We start from the raw sequence: 6,310 nt of genomic DNA, 5'->3' as shown, positions 1-6,310 counted from the left end.
CCAGTATCCTAGGCTAATAAGAATTCTGGAAATGCTGACTCAGTTCCCTGACACAGTTGTCTAAGCAGCATCAGCTTGAAAGCCTGTATCTGTGAATCTATTCCTGGAGGTATCAATAATTAGAAGTACCTGGTACAGTCCTTTCGCCAATACCTTGCAAATGTCCTTCTTTGCTCTAGATCCAATTGCTAGAGTCTCTAGCTTATAGCAGAGCCAGTCCACATCTCAAAGAACTGTTCTCCTTTCCAGTGGGCATGAAATATCTCTTAATTGATTTGAGCTCATAAATAGACACACAAGCAAATGAAAAAAGGCCACTAGCTTGATTCTCTGTTGTATCTCACAGGACAGAACAACTTCCCCTCTTCCTGCTAGAGATTACAAAATGATTAGACCATTAAACCAGATTCCTAATCATTGCTGCCACCAATGCAGAACAAATTATTGGCCATGTGCAAACCAGAACCAGAAACAAACTAGTCCAAGGACCAGAAACAGAAACAAAATCACAACATTCTCAAAAGAGAAAAGCAGAGAGTCAGAGAAGATAATAACCTCTATTACCATGTGGGATTTGCTCCAGAAGCCAAGAAAAGATGTCCGTGGGTCTAACTAGCTGGGGAGGGGAGCTTTGCAGGGCAAGGAAGTTTAATTGGTTCTGGAAACTGAGCCCCCTTGACATCTCAGGAAGATCTCCCAAACAGTGAACATCATGACTATCTTACAAATACAGGAAGAATGCATGTCAAAGATTAATGAATCAATGAGAGAAGCAGCATGACAGTCAAGCTGGTTCCTCTGCTAAACTTTTAAAATTAGCACTTTGCATCAACCCTAGTCATTTCCTCACTACTCACACACTCCTTAACTTCCCAAGATTTGGCTTTAATCCCATCACTATAATGACACCTCATTCTTAAATCTCACCACTAAACAAACCCTTGCAAGTCTAAAAAAAATTTTTTTTTCATCCCTCACTATCCTAAATTACTCAATACTAGGCACTACTGGAAACCCTGGTGGCATAGTGGTTAAAAGCTATAGCTGCTAACCAAAAGGTCGGCAGCTCAAATATACCAGGGGCTCCTTGGAAATTCTATGGGGTCTCCATGAATCGGAATTGACTCGATGGCAACAGGTTTTTTTTGTGTGTGTGTGTGGTGTAGTCACTACTATTAATTTGGGGCTTGAAAGTCCTGAGCTTGTCCTCTGCCTGCCTCTCTGGCCAACCTATCCTTTGTTGTTCTTCCTCCCACTTGTAGGCATCCCTCATCCCTGAGGCACTGCTTTCTAATAAGGACAGCTGCCATATTTATTGATTACTTAATAAATACAGACACAGTTTTAACTACTTTATAAACTATAGTTTTATTCAATAATCACAAGAACTATTACCATGTCTATTTTATGCTTAGGGACAATGAAACACCAAGAAGTTACTTGACCCAGGTCACAGAGTTGTTGTCAAAGTCAAGATTCAAACCCAGGCAGCTGGCTCCAGTGCCTGGCATACTGAAGCCTTACATGGCATGGTCTCCTGCCTCAGACTGCCTCACGGCTTACACTAGTCCAGCTTCTTTTTGTCTTTACTAACCCTTTTAGCAATGCAAGTATTAACTCTAGGGTCAGACATACTTGAGTTCCAATTCTCCTTACTAACTGTGTAATCTTGGTCAAATTATTTATCCTCTAATCCTCAGTTTAAAAATGAGCATAATGATGGCTTCTATCTTACAGAGTTGTGAGAACTGAGATAGTGTGAGTAAAATTCCTGACATATAGTAGGCACTCACTACTAGTTCTACGAGGCATCTGATAGTATATCATGAGGATAGGGGTTCTTTTCCTGGAACCCATAAGCCAGTGGTGGAGGAGAGGTAATAAGGCATTTCTGTGTGTGTATACCCCTATTTTTTTCTGGGGAGAAAGTCCATAGCTCTTAGCACATTCTCAAGAGAGTATGTGGTGCCCCAAAAGTTGGGAACCACTGAACCTTAAGAAGATAAATGACACTGCTTGAAACCTGTGTATTTGACATGTTCTTCCCTGAGCACAGTGCTGGGCACAGAGCAGGCTCCCTGTACATGGGCATGGAGTTGAATTCCCATTGGAATTTAGTATTTAGACAAAGGCCTTAGAGCAGCGGGCTCCCTGAGGTTACCAGTCAGTCTTTATTCACATCATTCACAAAGATGCTCACTCTGAAAAGATCTCCACAATCGCTTCTTTTTCAAAGCTGATATTCCAAATGCTACATTGGAAAAGGACGCTGGTTACACCCTTCAAGCCTCCAGCTGGCTTCGTTCTCCACTGGAGGAGAGCTGCCTGTTCGCATGGCAGGTCTGCATGAACCCTGCTGGCCCTGGTTCACTCTAGCCCTAATCATAACAACTGCTACCATTGAAAACAATGGGAACACACCTATTCATTTTTATTTTGAACCATCCACTTGTGGTTTATTTTGTTGTTGTTAGTTGCCATCTAATCGGTTCCACCCCACTCATGGAGACCTCACATGTGCAGAGGAGAACTGCACCATAGGGTTTCCATGACTGTGACCTTTTGGAAGCAGATCACCAGGCCTGTGTTCCCAGGCACCTCTGGGTGGGTTCACACCACTAACCGTTCGGCTAGTAGTCGAGCGCTTAACTGTTTGCACCACCCAGGGACTCCTGGTTTGTATATACTAAAAAAATACCCTCTGTCAATTCAAAAAGGATTTAAGCATATTTAGATATTGATTTCCAATTAAGATAGTATATTTTGCCTTCCCATGCGAGATCTATAGTTTTTATGTTACGAACTATTGGAAGTCTCATTTAATTAAAACGTAAAAGTTTACATTTTTCATTCATTCTGGAGAATTAATAACAGTTATTTTCAAACAGTTAAAAAAATGATTTAAGTAAGCTTTCCAAAATAGATGAAATACAAGAGGATAAAATTAGTAAGAAAGGAAATCAGGGCAAGAAAAAGACAGGGCCAGAATGTAGAACAAAGTCACAGGCAGGTTAGTACACAAAAGTGGGCCACCAATTTGGCTTTATATCTTCAAGCAGCCAAAGCAAAGGAAAAATACAGAACTCACAGTGTTTGCAATAAAGTACTGAGACAAATTTCTCCTCTAGATTTTCACAGGAGCTATGAGTGAAGTAGTGGGCTGGCTCATAGCACTGGCCTTGCATAGATTTCACAGAGTTCAGGCGGCTGCTGCCTGTGTGGTGCCTCAGTGAAGCCCATAGTCCAGCATCAGAGGCAATTCAGAAAAAGCCATTCTCTCAGGTGCCAGAGCCATGCTGACGTGTGCTGTTTTCTAATAGATTGGCTAGAATGCCAGGGAAAAAGTAGAATTTGGAATATCTAAGATGGCCTGATTGCATATCCATTAGGCAAAATCCTCCCTGGAAAATATTTTCTTGCTTCCCACCCTAACAGAGTTGGAGGCTCTATTCCCTGGGGAAAAGCTGGAGTGTAGCTATTCTATGCTGGTACCCTCGCCGGTACATGGACTGATGGAGTATATGCAGACTGGGCCCAGAATTCCTCAGAAACACAAACCAGTAGGCAAGCAGGGGCCCATGTTTGACCCCATGGAGCAGGACAATTGTGATCTTCGTCTGGGCAGTCTTTCAAACCAGATGTTACCCATTGCAGCCCAATGAAACTGCACATGGAATTCCATGGTCTGACAAATTGCCATGGCAATCACACTGTTTTTCTGGATATGATGGCTTCTTATCTGGTAACACAAGGTAATTCAGGGGATTTTTGCCTTCTTTTGTTAGATGAGTCCAAGAGTAGGGCACATCAGGGAAAGGATTGCTCTGGAGGGAGATGGAGGCACTGTCCTGTAAGGCTTAGAGGGAAGGGTAGGAAGCAGTTTAAGAAGAGAAGGACTGTCTGAGACAGACAGTGAGCGAGAGCAGGAGCAAAGAGAGAGAAGGAGGGAAAGAGTGAGTACTTGGTGGACTGCTCAGGGAAGGCCAGTTAGCTAATTGCCTTCAAGTCCATTTCAACTCATGGTGAATCCCTGTGTATCAGAGTAGAACTGCACTCCATAGGATTTCAGTGGCTGATTTTTCTTAAGTAGATTGCCAGATCTCTCTTCCAAGGTGTCTCTGGATGGACTCAAACCTCCAACCTTTTGGTTAGCAGCCAAGCATATTAACTGAACCACCCAGGGATGCTTAGGGAAGGCAAGTGATAGGCAAAAGGCAGCAGTGGAGGAGGAAGGGCGGAGAGAGTCAGTCTTCACCTGAGGGAGCAGGAAGTCCGTCCCAGGGCTGAGCAGCCCCTCAGGGAGGAGCTGGTGGTCAAGGTCAGGATCTTGGCCGGTGATAGTGGGTTATGGGGGAGAGCACCTCCTTTGCCCTTCTGCACAGAGACTGGCGTGGGTGGTGTTTTCTTTCCAGCAACCTTCTTCCCATTAGCAGTGTGTTAGGAGGACTTACGAGGGGAGGCACTCAAGCTCTCTAGTGGGGTTATTTCCCCAGGCTTCTTGGTAGGAACTCAAGCTAAATACTGTTATGTTTTTTATGCTGCATACCCTTGGTTCCTCCTGTGGCCAGCATGGCCTTGTGAGATCAGATAAGACCACCGGGAATAATTCAGTAAAACAAACGCTTAGTCAAGATCTCGTCCGTATCTAATGCTCCGTATGTATTTTCCTATACGGTATCTCCTGATTGACATTGTTGGCTGAAGGGAGAGAGGGCAGTTAAACAGTACTGAACTGTAGCTGAGAGTTTTTTAAACAGTTACTTGCTCACATTAAATAGTGTGGGTCAGCCTGGTGGCCCTATCAGCAACCTGCTGGGCCGCAGGCTTGGCTTCTCCTGGGAGATCCTGAGTCTGGCGGTCCAGCTTGGCCTGCCCCATGCTGTAGACCCTTTGTGTGGATTTGGTCCTTGTTCTCTCCAGAGCCATGAAGGGGCTTGATGCTTGTGACTGGCCCTCACCACAGGTGATAAGGTGGAGGGATAGACATGAGAGACATTGTCTGATAGACATGACTCACCTTAGTAAGTGGTTGCATGTGGGTAGAGTTTCAAAGATGACTGACTTACTGATCCCATGACTGGGAGAATGAAAATGTCACTGACAGAAAATGGGAATGCAGGAGAGGGGACTGGGTGGTGATGGTGGGGGGGGGGGGAGTGGACAAAATAAGCACAGATATGAACGCTGCGGGTCAGGTGTTGGCAAGCTATGCACATGAGCCAATAGGTTGGAAGGGTGGTCTGGCCTTCCTGTGAGGAGCCAGGCATTGAGGTGTTGATGTGGGAGTCGTGGGTACAGAGGTGATCACCACCTTGACCTTGATCACTCGTGCAGAGTTGGTGAGAGAAGGATGGAGAATCCTTAGTTTTAAATGCAGTGAGAGGAACAGGAATCTGACAAGGAAATCAGGAAGGCTATCAGACAGGAGGATGGGGAGTCAGGAGAGTCCAGGGTACTAAGCAGAGTGCTTAATTGCAAATCACAATTATAAGAATAAAGAAATGTATTTTAAAGATGTCTGGGTGGCTTCTAGAATTTCTGGAAGGACTGGAAAATCGGTTTTGGAGCTTTGTTGGGAAATATGCCAACAGAGACTGCCACTCCCCCGGTGCACTAGATATTATAGCTTGGATCACTGACATCTTCCGCCCTGGGAGCCGGTGGTTCCCCTCAGGAACTTGGTCTTGAAATCAGCATCTCAACCTCCTGGCCATTGCTTCTATGCATCAGTAGGGCCTGAGTCAAAATCTGGGGCAGCAGTGTCTGATAGCAGAGTTTAGGTCTCATGGCTGTTCCCTAGCTACAAGGGAGGCTGGGAAAAATATCTAGCATTTTTAACTTCTACATGGGAAGTGGGCTCACAAAAAAGAGAGAGAGGGTAGAGGACACCTGAGTATGTTTGTGTTTGTAGACAGAGTTCAGAGCAGTCCAGAGACTGGACAGGAAGATCACTGATGGGGGCAGCAGAGACTGGGTAGAATGAGGGGTGGTGGTGGTACAGGACTTTGAAAGAATGCCTTCTCTCAGATGCAAGAAGGAAGGAAAAGCGAAGTCCAGAAAGTTCTCAGAGGATGGCCTCCCCAGTCTCACAAGGCCAAGTTTATTGAGACAGGCTGGGATGAAACTAGGGTGGAAGAGCCCTGAGGGGGAAAAAGTGTGGGAGGTTCAGCCCCGCAGTCCTGAAGAGGAGCCTGTGGAGCTGAACCTCCAGCCTCTGTGAGGCTGCCCATTCCACTGGGGCCAGATTTAGCTGTTAGCAGGTTTTCTCATATTGAATCTGTATCCCTGTGTAGCCAATGTCTATTATCTT

This window comes from Loxodonta africana, chromosome 3, assembly GCF_030014295.1.
Source record: "Loxodonta africana isolate mLoxAfr1 chromosome 3, mLoxAfr1.hap2, whole genome shotgun sequence".
NCBI classification, from domain to species: domain Eukaryota; kingdom Metazoa; phylum Chordata; class Mammalia; order Proboscidea; family Elephantidae; genus Loxodonta; species Loxodonta africana.
Note: the sequence above shows the minus strand (reverse complement) of the source record.